This window comes from Capsicum annuum, chromosome 1 (assembly GCF_002878395.1).
Source record: "Capsicum annuum cultivar UCD-10X-F1 chromosome 1, UCD10Xv1.1, whole genome shotgun sequence".
In the NCBI taxonomy this organism is placed as follows: domain Eukaryota; kingdom Viridiplantae; phylum Streptophyta; class Magnoliopsida; order Solanales; family Solanaceae; genus Capsicum; species Capsicum annuum.
In genome coordinates this window covers 51,474,931-51,495,726 of record NC_061111.1, presented here as the reverse complement: position 1 = coordinate 51,495,726, position 20,796 = coordinate 51,474,931, and the positions used below count along the sequence as shown (strand labels likewise).

The 20,796-nt window shown below is 35.4% G+C and overlaps 1 long non-coding RNA gene across 1 annotated transcript in view; it reads right to left on the bottom strand.

Annotated features, from left to right (window-relative positions):
• Nucleotides 1-15,235: 15,235 nt before the first annotated feature.
• LOC107854691 overlaps nt 15,236-20,796 on the bottom strand; it is a 58,657-nt gene continuing 53,096 nt past the window's right edge. The window contains exon 4 of the long non-coding RNA XR_007057659.1: nt 15,236-15,802. This is a non-coding gene — a long non-coding RNA (uncharacterized LOC107854691). The remainder of the gene's footprint in view (nt 15,803-20,796) is intronic.

The following is a 20,796-nucleotide window of genomic DNA, read 5'->3' as shown; positions in this document are numbered from 1 at the left end:
TTATGCTTCGAAGAACGACAATAACAAGTTGTTCATGCTTAAGAAATCAATGAATATTAGGTATAAAGAGGGTAGTCCTATTTATGATCATATAAATGATTTTAACGGTGTCCTTGACCAGCTTCCCGAAATAGGTGTAATGTTAAATGAAGAAATTCAGGGACTTTATCTCCTTAATACTCTACCATATTCTTGGGAAACTCTTTGAGTTTCTTTGACTAATTCTGCTTCTACTGGCGTTGTAACTATGCAATATGTTAAGAGTGGTGTTGTCATGACCCGAGCCAAGGCCCTGGCCGCAACGAGCATACAGAAACATGAAGGGTTAAGCACCCTTCACTATTTGGAAATCATGCGCACATTCAATATTATAAAGGAAATATGAAAATACACAACAATACGGAATCATGGTTAGTATTATAATTCAATTAAATAAATTTGGAACGAAATCCATAAACCTCTAACAACATCTAACATCAGTCTGCGAAATCTCTAATACATGGATGCCATCATCTTGTCTAAAACTGGGACAAGCCCTCAGTCAAACCATAAAACAAAAGAAATAAGAAAGTTTAATAACTAGGCCTTCCGAAATAGAGAAGACTCACTAACTACAACTTCTGACACACAAGTCTACTATTGAGCGGGACCCCGAGACTGTGCCTCAGATCCTGAAATATAGGGGTGAATACAAATGTACTGGTTTGAGAAACAACCCAAAATAACATGTTTTTATACAAAATAGATGAGAGAATTTCATGAAAACATTACACATAAGTTAAATAAAACACATGGGCATAATTTAGAGTTTCAAAAACTTTCTTGCAATCATGACTCAAACACTTTGCTACTCTTCCAAGCTAATAGGTACACCCTACATTCTGTAATTCCATGGGCTATATGGAATCCACCCTTGACTTGGCAGCCAAGCCTCCAACCCTAGTGTGCCACAAGAATTGGATTTTTAATAAGTTGGTATACCCCCTTACAAGTACATCATAGCATCACCCTTACATGACGTCCACATTATTCCCCTTTTGGGATTATACCCGTATCGACAACTAAGATTTCCAACAATGAGCCCTTACACTCAAACGTATTCTTCGGGTAACCAACTAGCTCTCTTAAGACCAAATTTTAATTCTTTGAAATCATGCTTCATACTTTCAAAATGATCAATACTTTTTCTATTAAGGGCATGTCATCACAGGGTATCATTATAACCTGACTTGCAAGTCAATATCATATCAAATTCACAACCCATCATATTTAAAAGATGCACATGACCACCAAGATTCATAACATCAAAATAGAGTCATCACTTTGAAATCTCAAGAAAACTTAGGCATTTATGCTTTCTTTGCAAGATTCGAAAGATGTAGTGGTCATGTCAATTTATTCAATCACATGCAATTCTTTTCCTTTAAAGTAAGAATGTAGTTATAGAAATAAAATCCCTCTCATCATATATAACCTATGTCAAACACCATGATATTGAGTAGATCACTTTTGAATATTAATGCATGCATTTCAAATCATTCACATTGAAAATATAAACTTTAGTTTGCAACAAGAGAAGGAATTCATACTCATGCTCTCAATCAATGTTACAAAATAAATGAAATCATATATATATATATATATATATATATAGTTATAATTCAATTTCCATGAAAAAGTGATTTAAGACAACATATAATTTTATCAAAACAATCCCATGACGCATATTTTTCAAAAATAATATTCAATACTTCATTATAAAACATAATTGGGGATCTTTAATCTTGATAAAACATTTAAACTTATGCCCATGATTTTTAGAGTAGTCCCACAAACCTTAAATTCCTTGGTTTGAAGAATGGAAATCTAATCTTGAAACTTCCTTGATAATCTTAACTTAGAAGATGAATCTTTGATATTTGGGAGGGAATTAAAAGTTTTAATTTGAAGGAATTTGAGTGGTTTTTGGCATAATATGCCCTAAAAACATTTTAATTCTGTGTTATGGCTGAGATATGATGAGGGAAAGGACTGAAATACCCTCCCAAATCAAAAAATTAAAAAATTGTGAACTGGGCACCCAACATAATTAGCAACGCGATGCATCGAGATTGGTTTAGTCTTCTGTTTTGCTCGACCAAATGGGCCTCCGACGTTGTTCAAAAAATTTGAAAATTCTTTGAGACCACCCTTTTACACTCCTGAACATTAATCAACTTAAAAATCCCCGTCGTGGGGTCAAAAAGATCTATTTAGAAATTATTTAATATTTAAGAGTTGTCACGACCCAAACTACGGCCTGGCCGTGACGGACATCCCGAACCAAGAAGGCCAGGCAGAAATATAATATAATACAGAAACATGGTCATACTCTGAATTAAGTTTAAAAATAAGGAATGAAATCCGAAAATCACTAACAACATCTGGAACAATCTGCGAAATCTCTACTACATGATCTAAAGATAACTGTCTGAAAAGCTGGGACAAGGCCCCCAGTAGACCAAAACCATTATTGATAATAAATGTCTGAAAATAACTAGGCCTTCTGAAATATAGAAGGCTCACCGACTAGACCTTGCTCTTTTGTCTGAAGAAATCTACTGCTTATCAGGACTCCTAGATTGTACCTCAAAACTTGGAAGGTAAGAGGGGGGGTCAATACAAATGTACTGGTACGCAAAGCAATCTGATGCGTGAATACATGACTGAACCGACTCATGAGCATATGACTGAACATGTAAGCATAAAGATACCAAGTTTGAAATGTAAACTAAGCATGGAAAGAAATACCAAATTTGTAATGGTAAGTTGAATATGGAATTGAGTAAGTTCAAGAAAAACCCATTGTGTAAGCCATAAATACGGCGAACCCATGATTATGCTAGGAGTATGCATGAACGGGAACATGAGGAAATAACTGAGACTGAAACGTGAAGCATGAACTGAATTTCTATGAACTAAACTGAGTCTTCAATACATGGTATACAACTGAAGATAGAGCTTGAGGGTCAACTTATGAGTACCCTTACTCCAAATTGGATTTATTACATGAGAAGAGAAGCTGAAGGGTCTAGGATATGATAGATCGGGGATTATAGAGCATCTCCCCCTCGGGACACTTTGTCCCTCGATGAATACTGACTGGGATGAGTCACTGAGGAAACTGAAGTGATGCACAAGTCATCTATGAGATGAGTCTTAACTAAATATTTGGGATCTAAAACTGAGGCATGATACATAAACTGAGCTGAACACGCAACTACCTGATTGTTCCATCTTAGAATAGTTACATTTGTAAGACTTCAAATAGTACGACTAGATGGAAGGGACAGAAGTTCAAACCATACGAACTTATTTGCCTGACTGCTAAATTAAATTACTAGTTTTGCGGACTAGTTCTTGCTGAAAGTTTATAGTTGACTGGAGAATTTCTATGACTCTTTTTATAGAGTCCTAATAACTTTTAGAACGCAAGAAAATATTGGTGTGGTCTGAATAAGACAACTAAATTAGAAAATCATAATTTGGCTCAATTTCGGTAAGATGAGTTGAGGTGTACGAACATCACCTAGGATGAATTAACTACGCCTCATGCATTTCAACTGAGACTACTGAAAGGACTCATGTGGGTGATCAGCATGAGTTCACAAATATACTAATTTATCTGATTAACTAAATAACTGGAAGCTGAACACTGGGTCTGGAAAGCTGAACTGTGCTTAGCTTGAATAGCTGGGCTGAGATTTTTGAGTGTTATGTATAGGAGATAAGGCTAACTGAGTAACATGAGGTGACTGAGCATGGATTCATGAAGTTTGTATTATTTGTGAATGCGAGATTGAGTGTATGACATAGTTCTGAAGTATTTTGTGAACTGAGGTGCTGAAACACAATGACTGAGTTACTAATAATTGTACGCTATGGCTAAGCAAGTGTGAAACTAAACTTAGTTTCTGGTCTGATTACTGAACTGAAGCTGGTATCATAACTAAGACTGTAACTGAGATTCTTACTGGAACTGAATACTAGGTCCTGATAACTTAATACTTATAACTGAGGTATAGACTTATACTGAAATACTAAAATACTGAACTCTGGGATTGAATACTTATTACTGAGTACTGAATACTAAAACTATAATCGAGATAGCAACTGAGTTTTGATAACTACGCCATGGAGACTGACATAAGTTAAGGATCTGAATGTACATTCACACTCTGCGATTTCCCAACTCCTAAATACTACTTCATGCTAGCCATTTACTTCCACACTAACATGACGTTCAAGCCTATCTTCATAACTACGCCCTCATGTAACATGAGCAAGAAACAATCCTCTTAACATGAAACATTTACTCTCTCCCATCAAAGCGCTGCTTATCATAACACTAATTTCACAAGTAGAGCTTACTGAATGATTAATTCAGGAAAACCTGAAATATGAATGGATACTGAATGAACTTGACACTTGAACTGAAGCCTGAGGAATGAAATATCAATAATATGGATTTACCAGAAAGTTCTGAACTGAGGATATACATGACATTATCTGAATTTATCTAATCAGTAGGAGCATACCATGAGTCATGGAAATTGAGTATACTGTAAAGGATGATATATGTACATGAGTCATGAGCTGCATGACCTGAGTTTGGAGTTTTCGGCATTGGTCGAACATGATTTTGATTACTGAGGGGGATGGAACTGAACTCCTTATGCTGGGAACTAGAATTGTACACGATTCTATGGAATACGTGTGAATATAAGCTTTATTCATGGAACTAAGATGTGAAGCATACATACTCATCATACTGACTGAAGTGTAAAAATCTAAACTGAGATAAGGATGGGTTGGGAATATTATTCCCTAACTGCTTTCCTATACATACTGGCACTACTATAGGAATCAAAGATCCTAAATTGGTAACTTGATCTATCATCTCCCCCTTAGATTTAAGCCATTATATTAGGTTTGATAGGTCTATTACTAGACTCTAAACTGAACTACACTCACTGCACTCTGGGTCCTGGAATACTACGATACATGCAATTAATAGAACTTAACACGAATGACTACACCTGCAAGTGGAAAAACCCACTGCTAATACTACCTTCTAAGACACACTCCTATATTTCTATAGCCCTCAATAGTCATCATATAATACTTGAACACTTACTAACTTCAAATCTGTATGAGTATCCCTATAGTAGGAGTGCACACCCTCTAGCACTTCAGCTCTTATTTCTATTAGCTCAACCTTCAAAAACTCTACATTAGATTCTAACACTTAACATGGATATCACCAAGTCTTTGATGAACCACTCTACTTTCGTCATAGACTACCAATATCGTGACCCCAAACTTATATTTCTCTACCATGAGAATCAAGATCATATCATCAACACTATCAGTCAAAACTCCTTAACTTGGCCATTTAAAACACCATGTACCAGCTAACTAGTCTTTCTCAACCTAGCAACTCAATGGTACCACTAGCCACACACAACATGTAATAGCCTTAGAATATGTCACCACTCCATATTACCTTGGGCATACTTCTATATCATGCATACAACATCGTACTTCATTACGAATCAAATAAACTTAAGCTCTTGCATACACTATTCAAGCCTATTAGATCACTTCCATATAACTAGTATCATTAATTAAGAAATCATCACATCCACCTTCATGGCCATCAACTGATCAAACTTAATGTCTAGTGCTAAACATGATTTACAACCCAACCTTACGCATAATTCTCACTTGGAAACCATGAAATAAACATCTAGAAATACTGGTACACTAGAATTTCATTACAATAATAATCGATCATGACCTTATGATTTTCCTTATCATTACTCATTAGCACGTACTATTTCACCACATCGAGCCTACTAATTTATTGCCACAAAACATACATCATTAATCTCATGCCACTATTCTTACCACCAAATTCTACATTTAAATTCAGGCCTATAGTCTAGTATCAATCATCTACCACTAATGAAGAATACAATATGATGAACTAGTCCATCAAATTGGGAATTCTACCTAAATACTTCATTTTATCTAGATACTACCCATAACCAAAACACCTTTAGGTCATGACACAGACACTTTAACTTATATTACTACACAGGTAGAAATACAGTTCCAACAAACACAAGAACAACAAGATGAACATCAAGTTGCTAGTGAATCGAATAGTCCTCACACGGCTTCACTAGACTTTGATTTTTGTGTTTTGAACAAAAAATGAATTGAATAACAAAGCAACTATGCTAGTCAATCGAAAGAGCCCCACACGGCTTCACTAGACTTTTTGTTTCAACAACATAATGATATCAAGATTACAAGAGATAGAAACTTGACACATAATATTTAATGACCCAAGAATACACATCATCCTCTTGTCTTAACTGAACGTCTCTTAAGAACGAGGACACAATTTTAAAATTGAGGGACTTATGACTCATCAGAGAGATCCTCTCAAGCCCTTTGTGAGACTTCTGAAATTTCTATTAGTAAATCTGAGAGCATTATCTGAGAACACCATAGTAAGGAAAAGAATTAGGATAACTTTTCTTTCGTATGGGCGACACCATAGGACGAATAAGAGTATGAAAGAGGACTATTCTGACTCTATTGCACGCACTAGAACATAAAGAAAGAGAGGTATTCCTAAATGCCTTATAGCCTCCTGCTTATAAGTGTGGTGTACTACACACCCATAAATAAGACTCTACCCAATGCAATTTTGCAGACCCCCTGGGACCATGAATCGTGCTTTGATATCAAGTTTGTCATGACCTGATATAGGGCCTGGCCGTGGCGAACATCTCGAACCAAGAAGGACCGGGTGCCCTACTCTATCTGGTAAACATGTACAACATTCACATAATAAAAAAAGATACAGAAATATAATCTGATACGGAAACATGTTCATACTCTAGATTAAGTTTAACAATAAGAAATGAAATTCGAAAGTCACAAACAACATGTGGAATAGTCTACAAAATCTCTACTACATGATCTAAAGATAACTGTTTGAAAATCTAGGACAAGGCCCCTAGTAGACCAAAACCATAACTAATAATAAATGTCTTAAAATAACTTGGCCTTCTGAAATATAGAAGGCTCACCAACTAGACCCTGCACTTCTGTCTGAAGAAATTAACTTTTAATCAGGAACCCTAGACTATGCCTCAGAACCTCTCTCTAATGTGAGGTTTCTTTCTTAGGAGGACGAGACGTTGGACTCTATATAGCTCGCATGATTTATGTCAGTTAAGAGAAATTCCCAACTAGGATAAGTAAATAAATAGTTTGAGTGTTTCCCTGCTAGTAAGAGAAGTTTTTAGTAAACTAAGTGTAAAGGCTCACAAAGTTTACTCAGATTATGCTTTACAGAAAGATATTAGCTACAAACTTCAGCTTTCAGATTTCAGAATTTAGAGTGAGTCCTTTATACACTTAAAAAGTATGATTTAAAGGGAGAATACAAACACATCTTTCAGAACAAAATGTTATGACTCACTAGATTTTAAAGTATAATTTGTTATTTATGATCATAGATTTTAGTATTTTGGATATTCCAACTTGTCTGAGTCATTTACATTTTGAATGCATTTGTTTTATAAATTATGATAATGAAATGATATTTTACTTATGTATTTCACCCCATATACTTAGTACATCCTTAAAGTACTAATCCACATATACATCTATGTGCTACATTGTCTCATAATGTAGATTCAGGTTCTCACATCAGCAACGTGAGTAGTTCCAGCATCTTCAACTACATTTGATAGCTGGTGAGCCCTCATAGTTTGGGGACTTATACATTCAGATTCTATAGCATAGTAATTTTATATGATTCAGTACTCTTTTTAGACAATTCGAGTTAGTTGGGGGTCTATCCCAGTGACTCTCTAGTATTAGTAGTAGATGTTTGTCAGACTGATAGATTTGATTCAGTCTTACTATATTTGATTTTCAAATTATTCTCACTTATTTCAGACAGTTTCCGCATTTCGTATGAATTTCATGTCAATATTACCTTGATTATGAGATTTATACCTACTAGAAGGAAGACAGGGTTAGCTTAAGTCTACTCATAGTCTCGAGCATTGTGTAACGTCTCGAGATTAGATTTGGGGGCATTAGAAACTTGGTATCAAAGCCTAAGGTTTTTAATAGTCTTAGGGATTTTGACAAGCTGTGTTACATAGATCTTGATCATGGATGTAAAGGGTGCCACATTTATGAGCAAGAAGCTACAAAACGCTCATAGGAAATCATCTATTTTTTTCATGATTTATTGTGTTTAAAGTATCTCTATATGCTTTTAACTCATGCTCTTACATGATAGTTGAATATGCCACCTCATCGAGCTAATGCCGATAAGAATGGTAACCAGCCACCCTAGCCTACCGATTCTTTATATAAGAATATATCCCATACTAAGTTTAGGGCTGCCTTTTAGGCATTGGCCTAAGTGGTGACTGCTAATGTTCAAGGTAACCATTAGAATCAGGCTATAGTCCCACACTTTAGCAGAATGGGGATTTAGCGACATCCAGAATCAGAGACTTTATGAGAATGAACCTGCCAAAATTTTTTAGGTCGAAAGCATATAAGGACCCACAGCTTTATCTAGATGAGATGAAGAAGATCACCTAGATTATGCATGTTTCTAAGTTGGCAGGTAATTCAGGTTTCTTTTCTAGATTCTTCTCACGTGAGATAAGAGAAGTTAAGATAGAGTACTACCTTAAGTTCACTAGTTATCTAAGTATACCCCTGATACAATGGTTGATCCTAGGGATATTATGAGTAAGTTTGTTACTCGAGTATCTACATTGGTAGTCAAGAAGTGTACGAGTGCCATGCTCATTGGAGACATATATCTTTCGAGATTGATGATGCATGCTCAGCAAATTAAGGAAGAGAAGTTAAATGAGAGAGATAGGAACAATAAGAGGTCTAGAACAAGGCAGTTTGAGTATGGCCAGGCTAGATCTCAAGGGGGAAATCATTCACAATTTTAGAATCATTCATCTATACCAGTTCCATCTTCAGCTAGTACTCCTACTCCCAAAGATAGATAGAAGCAGTGGGGTAAGTCTTCTATGTCTAGATGTCAGAAGAGTGTAAGTGGAAGACCTCATTATTCTCCTTGAGATAAGTGTGGTAGGAATCATCCCAGTGAGTACTTGGCTGGATAAAAGGGTTGTTTTAGTTGTTGTAAGTTAGGTCATAGAATTAAAGAGTGCCCATATGCTATGTAGGGAAATAGAGATGATCATCCCCAGACTTAGTCTAGTAGTACACTAGCTCCTTTAGTTTGCTGAGTCCCTCCCTAGGGTGCATCATCTAGTACTAGTGGCGATCAGTGCCAGAATCAATTCTATACTTTACCATCCCTTTAGGAGTAGGAGGTTTCACCAGATTTTGTTACTGGTATGCTTTGTATCTTTCATCTTGAGTTTATATATTGTTAGACCTTGGGTTGAGTTTCTTCTATGTGACCCCATTAGTCGCAGTTAATTTTGAGATAAGTTCTAAAATAATCCCTAATCCTTTCTTGGTGTCTACCCCAGTAGGTGAGTCAGTTGTTGCTAAATAAATCTATAGAAAGTTTCTTGTCACCGTCCTTCATAAAATCATATTAGCGGACCTAATAGAGTTAGATATAGTTGAATTTGATCTTATTCTTGGTATGGATTGGCTCCATTCTTGTTATGCATCTATAGATTGTCGCACCCGAGTGGTGAAGTTTCAGTTTCTATATTAGCTCATCTTTGAATGGAAAGGTAATTTAGTGTCTCCCAAAAGTCATTTAATTTCTTATCTTAGAGGCCGAAAGTTGATCTCCAAAGGGTGTATCTATCATCTAGTTTGAGTTAAAGATTTTAAGTATAAAACTCCAACAATTCAGTTAGTCAGTGTAGTGAATGAGTTTTCTAATATTTTTCCTGAAGATTTGTCAGGGATTCCTCCCGATAGGGAAATAGAATTCGGTATTGATCTTGTTCCAGATACTCAGGCTATTTCTATGTCTCCACATCATATGGCTCCTGCCGAGCTTAAGAAATTGAAAGAGCAACTCAAATATCTCTTAGACAAAGGTTTTATAAGGCCTAGTATTTCTCTATGGGGTACTCCCATCTTATTCATGCAAAATAAAAATGGTTCTTTGCATATGTGCATTGACTATTGTCAGTTGAATAAAGTCACAGTAAAAAAAAATATTCTTTTCCTAGAATCAATGAGTTATTTGATCAACTCCAAGGTGTAAGTTATTTCTCAAAGATAGACCTTAGATCTAGATATCATCAGCTTAAAGTAAGGGAAAATGATATTCCAAAGACATCTTTTAGAATCCATTATGGTCATTTTGAGTTTCTAGTTATGTCCTTCAGACTAACAAATGCCCCTGCAGCCCTCATGGACTTGATGAACAAAGTGTTTAAATAGTATCTGGACATGTTTGTCATAGTCTTTATCGATGATATCCTTGTCTACGCTCGTAGTGAGAATGATCAGACAGACCAACTTATAATTGTGTTGAAAACCCTTATAGATCACCAGTTTTTTGCCAAGTTCAGCAAGTGTGAATTTAGGCTAAGATCCGTAACTTTTCTTAGTCATATCGTTTTCAGTGAGGATATTTAAGTTGATCCCCACAAGACAAAAGTTGTAAGATATTGGCCTAGACCTATTTCTCTATTAGAATTTAGGAGTTTCTTGGGTTTAGCTGGCTACTACAGACGTTTTGTTGAGGGTTTTTCATCTATTGCATCTCCTATATCTAGATTGACCCAAAAAAAAAAGTTAAGTTTTAGTGGTTAGATTCCTGCAAGAAAAGTTTTCAAGAGTTAAAGACTCGACTTATTTCAGCCCTAATTTTAGTATTACCTGATGGTACAAATGGTTTGGTGGTTTATTGTAATGTCTCTAGAGTTGGTTTGTGTTGTGTTTTGATGCAGAGAGGTAAGGTCATCGCTTATACCTCTAGATAGCTAAAGCCTCACAAAAAGAATTACCCAACCCATGATCTTTGTTAGTTTTTGTTCTGTTTTCTTTGAAAATCTAGAGACATTATTTGTATGGGGTGCATGTTAATGTGTTCACGGATCACAAAAGCTTTCAGTATGAGTTTACTTTGAGAGAGTTAAATCTTTGTTAGAGGAGGTGGTTAGAATTATTGAAGGTTTATGATATAAGCGTGTTGTATAATCTGAGAAAGGATAATATAGTAGCAGACGCCCTTAGAAGATTATCTATGGGCAGTGTTGCCCATGTAGAGAATAATAAGAAGGAGTTAGTTCGAGAAGTGCATCGATTAGCTAGATTGGGTGTTTGGTTGGTTGACTTAGCTGAAGGGAATGTTTGGGTTCAGAGTAGTTCCAAATCTTTCCTAGTTTCAGAGGTAAAGAAGAAGTAAGATAAGGATCCTAGTTTGGTCAAACTGAAAGAGTTAGTTAAATACCAAAAGGAAGAGGTTTTCTCCCAAGGGGGAGATGGTGTGTTGAGATACTAGAGTTAATTGTGTGTACCATGTGTTGATTTTTTGAGGCAATAGATTATGGAGATGGTGTGTTGAAACACATGATGCATGTTATTCCATTCATCCTAGAGCCACCAAGTGTACCACGACTTGTGAGAAATCTATTGGTGGAGTGGTATAAAGAGAGATATAGCAAAGTTCATAGCCAAGTGTGCAACTTGCAAAAAGGTTAAGGTAGAGCACCAAAGACCTGCTGGTGCATTGCAAAAGTTTGGGATCCCCACTTGGAAGTAGGAAGTGGTGAATATGGATATTTCGATTAATTTACCCCATTTGTGTCGTCAGCATGATTCGATTTGGGTTATTGTTGAAAGATTGACTTGGTCAGTGCATTTCTTATCAGTTCACACGTCTTACATGGATGAAGATTATGCTAAGTTGTATATTATAGAAATATTTAGATTGAATGGAGTTCCTTTGTCTATCATCTCATATAGGGGTACTCAGTTTACCTCTCAGTTTTTGAGAGCCTTTCAGAAGGGTCTTGGAACCCAAGTTCATCTTAGTTCAGCCTTTCATCCGTAGATACATGGCCAGGCATAGATGACCATTCAGACTTTAGAGGATATGTTGAGGGCATATGTTATTTATATAAAAGGTAGTTGGGATGAGCATTTTCCATTGATTCAGTTCACTTATAATAACAGGTATCATGCTAGTATTCAGATGGCTCCGTTTGAGGATCTTTATGAGAGGAGATGTATATCGCTAGTTGGTTGATTTGAAGTGGGTGAGGTCACTTTGATTAGGACAAACATGGTGTTTGATGCCATGGAGAAATTTCAGTTGATTCGAGAGAGATTAAAAGAAGCCCAGAGTCATCAGAAATCTTATGCAGACGTAAGAAAAAAAGACCTTGAGTTCGTGGTTGATGATCTTGTATATTTAAAGATTCACCCATGAAAGGGGTAAAGAGATTTGGCAAGAATGGGAAGCTTAATCCCTATTATGTTGGTACCTTCTGGATTATGAGTCGTGTTGGGAAGGTGGCGTATGAGCTTGAGTTCCCCACAGATTTATCCTCAATTCATCCAGTATTCTATGTGTCCATGTTAAAGAAATGTATGGATGATTCAGCTATTGTAGTTCCTCTAGAAAGTACAGATATTCAGAATAGCCTTTCTTAAGAAGAAGTCCCAGTAGATATTCTTGATCATCTGATTCGTAGACTAAGGAACAAAGAAGTTCCCTTGGTAAAAGTTTTGTGACGAAATCAGTCTGTTGAGTGTGCAACTTGGGAAGCAGAAATAAACATGCGTACCAAGCATCCACATCTTTTCATCACGAACTCAGATTCAGCCCAAGGTAATAGTTTTTCTTCATTTAGTTCTTTTCCAGTTTCAGATTCAGCTATATAGTTATCTTCATGAGAATTCATGCACTCTCGTTTAGTAGCTCATTATATTTGAGATTCAGTCATATAGTTTATTCTAGTTGTGCATGATAGTTTATAACCTCAGATTTCTCACTATTTTTCAACTTAAATTAGCCACATTCGAGGATGAATGATACCAAAGGAGATATATTGTAATACCCCTCACTTTTCTTAGCTTAAGTTCGTTCCTAGAATGTTAAGAAATAGCTTCCAAAATGAAGAATATTTATTTCATGTAGAATTTTCTAGATTTAGACCTCCCATTGTGTTGGAAATTGAATAACCTTTCCATTGATACCAAATTCTCCTAAATCTGACACGCGATTGAGAAGTTGTGGCATTTTAAGTTAACAGAGTGCTACCTGTGCACTCAGCGCATCACAAAGAAGGAAAAAATGCAAATCGTCAATTCCAATAGACCTCCACAATACTGGTGCATCGCAGAGTAGTCCATTTTCCCATTTGTAAAAATTCATCAGCCCAACATGATCTTACCGCATCGCGTTGGAGGCCAAAATAGCATTCCAAAGGGGCACGGCAATGGTGACGCATCGCGGAGCACACCCAGTTCCCACTCATCCACTTTCCAGTAAGCCACAGAGATAGTAGCGTGTCGCAGTGGCCTGCCAGTTCAAAAAATGTTGCATTTTTTAGTTCCGACTTAAAGTTAAATAAGGGTATTTTGGTCAATCCCCAAGGTCACAATTCATCCAAAACAAGGAATTAAATATATTCCTAGCACTTTATGCTCATTATTCATCATTTACTTCAAAGAAAAATCCTAGAGCTCTAAAGCTTCTTCTCCGAGAAATCAAAATCCTTCATTGTTTCTCCAAGAAAGCTTAAGATTGAGGATTCCCAAGACAAGATAATCAACAATCCACCTCCAAGAACTCAATTAGGGATCAATAATTCAAGTTTCTCCATCTAATCATCTATCATGGTATGTGGGGTTTATGAACAAGGATTTTCTTCCATCCTGGTGCCAAAAACCAAGCTTATATTTAAAATTCATATGATTTTGAATGATTATTCATAAGATCAGAATTAGGATTCCTACCCATTATTAATCTTTGCAAGATTTTGAGATTTCAAGTGTTTTAGAAGTTGAATTGTATGTCTATTTTCATATTTTTCATGCCTATTGCAGTAATTTACAAATTTTGAGATTAACTATCATTGTTTTCAATATCAAGCATGATTATTATGATTTGTTGACATGCGATTGAAGCATGGGTTATTTCCCCAAGATTTAAAATATTATTATTTCAAGAAAGTTGATTCTTTAAGCATCCTATTATCAGATAATTTACAGATTTTAAGTAAAGCTTTGATCTTTCAATCACCAGATAAATTTTGGAATCTACTTTATAGATTTATTACAGATTACAAAAAGCAAAATAGCTTCATTTATAGATTGATTCAGAGAAGTACATAACTGGTTTTATAATAAGCCCCTATGCTAGTTTTAATGTGGATTTGCAATAAGATGAGCGTAGTAAATTAGAGGGAGTAGTATTTAGCACCGAGTTGGGAATGATTCCAAGGTCTCATACCTTAGAACTACGTTCCACTGTAGAATTGAGAATAAAATGCCCATAGTGGGCTGAGATAGTGATCACTTAAACTGAGATTATACTCCTTGGCAAGAGTATGACACCTCTCCCCAATGTGAGGTTTCTTCCTTAGGAGGACGAGACGTTGGACTCCATGTAGATTGAATGTTTTATGTCGATTAAGAGAACCTCCCTTCTAGTAAAAGTAAATAAATAGGTTTGAGTATTTCCCTGCTAGTAAGAAAAGCTTTTAGAAAACAAAGTGTAAAGGCTAACAAAGTTTACTTAGATTGTGATTTATTGAAAGATATTAGCTACAGACTTTATCTTTTAGATTGTAGAATTTAGAGTGAGTCCTCTCTACACATAGACAGTATGATTTAAAGAGATAATACAAGCACAGATTTTAGAACTTAATGTTATGACTCACTAGATTTTCTAGTATGATTTGTTATTCATGATTACAGATTTTCGTATTATAGATATTCCAGCTTGTATGGGTTATTTAAATTTAGCATGCATTTGTTTTATAAATTATGATGATGAGATGATGTTTTACTTATGCATTTCACCCCATATACTTAGTACATCCTCAAAGTACTGATCCATATATACGTCTATGTGCTACTTTGTCTCATAATGTAGGTTCAGGTGCTCAGCATCAGTAACATGAGTAGTTTGAGCATCTTTATCTACATTCATAGTTGGTGAATCCTCATAGTTTGGGGACTTATTCAATTAGATTCTACAGTATAGTAGTTTTATATGATTCAGTATTCTTTTCAGACTGTTTGAGTTAGCTGAGGTTCTATCCCAGTGACTCTCTAGTATTAGTAGTAGAGGCTTGTCAAACTATTAGATTTGATTCAGACTTACAGTATTTGATTTTCATACATTTCTTTCAGATTATTCTTAGTTATTTTAGATATTTTCCGTATTCAGTATGACCTTTATGTTTATATTACCTTGATTATGAGATTTATACCTAGTAGAAGGTAGACTAGTTTAGCTTAAGGCTACTCGTTGTCTTGAGCATCATGTGACGTCTTGGGATAAGATTTTGTGGCGTTACACAAGGGCCCTTCACTATTTCACAATCATGTGCATATTCATATACTATAAAAGGAAATGTGGAAATACACAACAATACAGAATCATGGTCAATATTATAATTCAATTAAACAAATTTGGAACGAAATCCATAAATCTCTAACAGGATCTAACATCAGTCTGCGAAATCTCTAATACATCAATTCCATCATCTTGTTAAGAATTGGGACAAGGCTTCCAGTCAGACTGTAAAACAAAAGAAATAAATAAGTTTAATGACCAGGCCTTCTGGACTAGAGCAGGCTCAACAACTACAACTTCTGACACAAAAGTCTACTGTTGAGTGGGACCCTGGGACTGTGCCTTAGATCCTGAAATATAGGGGGTAAATACAAATGTACTGGTATGTGAAACAACCCAAAATAACATATTTTTAACCCAAATAGATTAGAGAATTTCATGAAAGATTACACATAAGTTAAATAAAACACATGGGCATAATTTAGAGCTTTAAAAACTTTTTTACAATCATGACTCAACACTTTGTTACTCTTCTGAGCTAATAGTTATACCCTACATTCTATAATTCCATGGGCTATAGGGAATCCGCCCTTGACTTGGTGGCCAAGTCTCCAATCCAAGTGTGCCGTAATAATTGGAGTTTTAATAAGTTGTTATACCCTCTTATAGGTACACCATGGCATCAGCCTTACATAACGTCCACATTTTCCCATATTGGTACCTATGATTTCAAATGATGAGCCCTTACACTCAAACTCCTTCTTAGGGTACCCAATTAGCTTTCTTAAGCCCAAATTTTAGTTCTGTGAAATCATGTTTTATACTTGTAAAATGATCAATACTTTTTCTACTAAGGGCATGCCACCACTAGGTATCGTCATACCCTGACTTGCAAGTCAATATCATATCAAATTCACAGCCCATCATATTTAAAACATGCACATGACCACTAAGATTCATAACATCACAATAGAGTCATCACTTTGAAATCTCAAGAAAATATAGGCATTTATCCTCTTTTTGCAAGATTCAAAACATATGGTGGTCATGTCAATTTTTTCAATTACATGCAATTTTTTACCTTTAAAGTAAGAATGTAGTTATAGAAAGATACTCCCTCTCATCATACATAAACTATGTCAAACACCATGATATTAGGAAGATCACTTTCGAACCTTAATGCATGCTTTCCAAATCATTCACATTGAACGTATAAACTTTAGTTCGCAATAAGAGAGGGAATTCATACTCATTCTCTTAATCAATCTTACAAAATACACAAAATTTTATATATATATATAGAGAGAGAGAGAGAGAGGGAGAGAGAGAGAGAGAGAGTTATAATTTAATTTACATGAAAAAGTGATTCAAGACAACATATAATTTCATCAAAACAATCCCATGATGCATAATTTTCGAAAACAATATTAAATACTTCATTATAAAACATAATTAGGGATCTTTAATCTTGATAAAACATTTAAAATTATGCCCAATATTTTTAAAGTAGTCCCACATACTTTAAGTTCCTTGGTTTGAAGAATGGAACCCTAATCTTGAAACTTTCTTTATAATCTTGACTTAGAAGATGAATCTTTGATCTTTGGGAGGGAAGTTAGGGTTTTATTTTGAAGGAATTTTAGTAGTTTTTGTAATAATATGCCCTACAGACATTTTAATTTCCTGTTATGGCTGAGATATGATGAGGGAAAGGTTTGAAATGCCCTCCTAGAGACAGAAATTAAAAAATCACGAACTGGGCACCCGACGCAATTAGCAACGTGACATATCTAGATTGAGTTGGGCTTCTATTTTACTTGACAAAACGGGCCTCTGATATTATTTGAAAAATCTAAAACTTCTCCGAGACCACCTCTTTACACTCCTAAACATGAATCAACTTAAAAATCCATGTCTCAGAGTTAAAAAGATAAATTTAGAAATCATTTAATGTTTAAGAGCTTAAACTATGGCTAACTCCTTTTAAAACTTAGAAAATGTTCAGATGGTTAACTCTTTAAGCAAGCCACTAAGTGAGGTATTAAGTCAAGAATGCCATGGGGTGTTACAGGTGTCTTAAATGAAGAGTTAAGAAGAAGATTTCAAGTATCGTCTTATTCATCTTCGTACTGATAATTTAGTTATTGAAGAGAGAGGGAGAAATAATTCTAGATGCCAGAATGATAGAAATAAAAGTAGAACCAAATCGAGGTCCAAATTTAAGAATTTTACGTGTGACTATTGAAACAAAAAGAGACATCAATAAATATTGTTACAATCATGAGCGAGATATAAGACCACAAAAGGTAGAAGGCAATAATGAAAATTTTGTTGTTGCCATTGCTAATGATGATCTTTTCATTGCTTGTGGCGAGAATGCCATTAATTTTGTTCGTGATGAGCCTAGCTGGTTTGTAAATTCTGGTGCTATTTCTCATGTTACGCTAAAGAAAGAATTATTTTCTTCTTATTCTTTAGATAATTTTGGAATGTTGAAAATGGGCAATAATGATGAAGTTGAAGTACTTGGCATTGGCACTATTTGTTTGGAAAGAAAGAATAGTTCCAAACTAGTCCTCAAAAATGTCAAGCATGCTTCAGATGTTCGCTTGAATTTGATTTTTGCAGGGAACCTTGATGATAAGGGTTGTTTTAATACCCTTGGTGCTGCTAATGGAAGCTTACTAAAGGTTCGATGATTGTGGCTCAAGGTGACAAGTTATCTAACTTATGCATATTCCAGGGCTCCACTTCTAGAGGCTCAGTAAACTTTGTGAAGAATAATACTTCATCAGAGTTATGAAGGGTATTGATAGTTTGGCTAAGAAAATATGCTTTCTGGAGTGAAACAAGAAAAGTTGAAGAAGTCTGTTCATTGCTTAGCCGGTAAACAGAAAATAGTTTTTTTTCAGTCATCCGCCTTCAGGAAAGCTTGATTTGATGGAGTTGGTACATTTTGATTTGTGTAGTCCTTTAATGTAAAGTCTCATGGTGGTGCACTTTACTTTGTGACTTTTATTGATGATCATCCTCTTTAAGCTCTGGGTATTTCCTTTGAAGTCCAAGGATCAAGTACTTGATGTATTCAAGGATTTTTAGGACTTGGTTGAGAGGAAGGTGGGGAAGAGATTGTAACGCATCCGATCAGATAATAGTGGTGAGTATATTGGTCATTTTGATAAATATTATAGAGTATAGGGTATTCGTCATAAGAAAACTCCTCCAAAAACTCCTCAGTTAAATGGTTTATGTAACACCCTATGCTTTTTCTTAGCTTAAAATTTATCCCTAGAATGTTAAAGACTTTTTTTAAAGATGAATACACTTTTATACAAGTAGAATTTTAAAGATTTTGACTTTTTATTGTGTGAGAAGTTGAGTAAGCTTTACATCAATACCAAATTCGCCAAAATTTGAAACCCGAGCAAAGAGTTAGAGCCATTTTAGTAAGACAGTGTACTATTTGGTACTCCAACGCATCGCGGAGACAGTCCAAATGGCATTTGTCATTTTCTACTGAGACAACGTGATACCACCGCATTGCATCACTAGCCTTTTTCCCAATTGTCACTTTCCAGTGTGACTCCGGAATCATGGCAATCGCGCCAAAGGGAAAATTCGCAACCAATGAGGCACCGTGATGGAACCGCGTCACGCTATCCGCCCAGTTCCCTATCATTAGTTTCTAGTGACACGATGTGATAGTGCCACATTGCATCAGCGTACAAATTTGGGATTTTCAGTCAGTTCTGAGTTTTAATTTTGGGGGAACTAAGGTCTTTTTCCCTCATCCCCAATCAGCCTAAACATGCAATAAAACCTTAAATGAGCACAAATTGCTCATTAATTCACTATTTTCTCAAGAAGCAAGCCATTCTCTCTCAAAGGACAAAATCCTAGTTCAAGAAATTAAGGTAAAGCTCAAGAAATCCTTCAAGAACTTCAAGAATCTCACAAATTAATGTATGTTAGATGCTGATTCACGAGTCCCTTTCACCCATGAAGTTCAAGAATCCTTTTTAAAGTACAAAGATGATGTATTTATGATTTTCTTGTTTGAATTAGATTGAATTCATGTTTATAATATTTGTTGGGTTCCAATCCATGATTTAAATGCAAGTTTCATGAAATTAAGTAGCATGTATAACAAATATGTGATTATCTTGATAGACCCTTAAATTTATAAAGTGATTAATGCATCTATGATGTTGATTTAGTTTACAATCCATGATTATGACAATATTTATGTAAAATAGAATAGTATTTAGGGATAATTATATGAATTACATGCCAAACCCTTGGATTTCCAATTAAGTATTGTCTTCATGATGTTTATGTGATGACCATTATCATGTGAAATACTCATGCTCCCCAAGTATTTGCTAAAATACATATGTGAAGTAAATAGAGGAATTATGAGATGTTATTATGAGATCTTAATCATGTACAAGCTTATGACCTACAAGTGTTTGATAAGATGCTTATGTGAATTGACTAGTGAAGGCATGACATCTTATTATGTCATCCCATTTATTTACAAGTTAATGCATTACAAGTGTTTGATGAAAAGTCTCTATGAATGAATTATGACCAAGTGAACATTGTTATATTATTCAAGATTATTCTTTGCTTTACTTTTCATTCTATCAAGTCCTGAGGGTATTTAATACCCGACAATTTCGTTGTTTACCTAGAGCCAGTGTCAGTTATAGAATGGTATCATTCATGTCACGATCATTACCTTCAGTCAATTATAGAACTCTATAGAACTTAGTTAACAACAAAACTTAGGAAAACTCAGTAAACTCAGTCTTAGTCTAGTCCAGTCCAGTATACTCAGTTCACTGTCTTTTAGTTGGGAGTAGGATTCAGCACTGAGCGAGAGCAGGGATGATGGCTTCCTCGTTAGATAGACAGAGTCATTAGTAGCAACCCCTATACTCCAGAACTGCATATTCAATGTGGTATAAGGAGTCACCCATCAGACTAGGCTTGACTACCTCCCAGGGGTCACCAGTCAGATTAGGCTTGGCTCCTCCCAGGTGTCACCGTCAGTTAGGCTTGGCATCCTAGTTTTCTAGTATTAGTACCCATGGCACGGTATTAGCACCCTTCTAACTGGGATTATAGGTTGGACCCCTATCAGTTCAGATTTTGGGTATGTCAGTTAGTTGATTACCTCTTACAGTTTCAGTCTCAGTTATAGTCTTCAGTTCAAA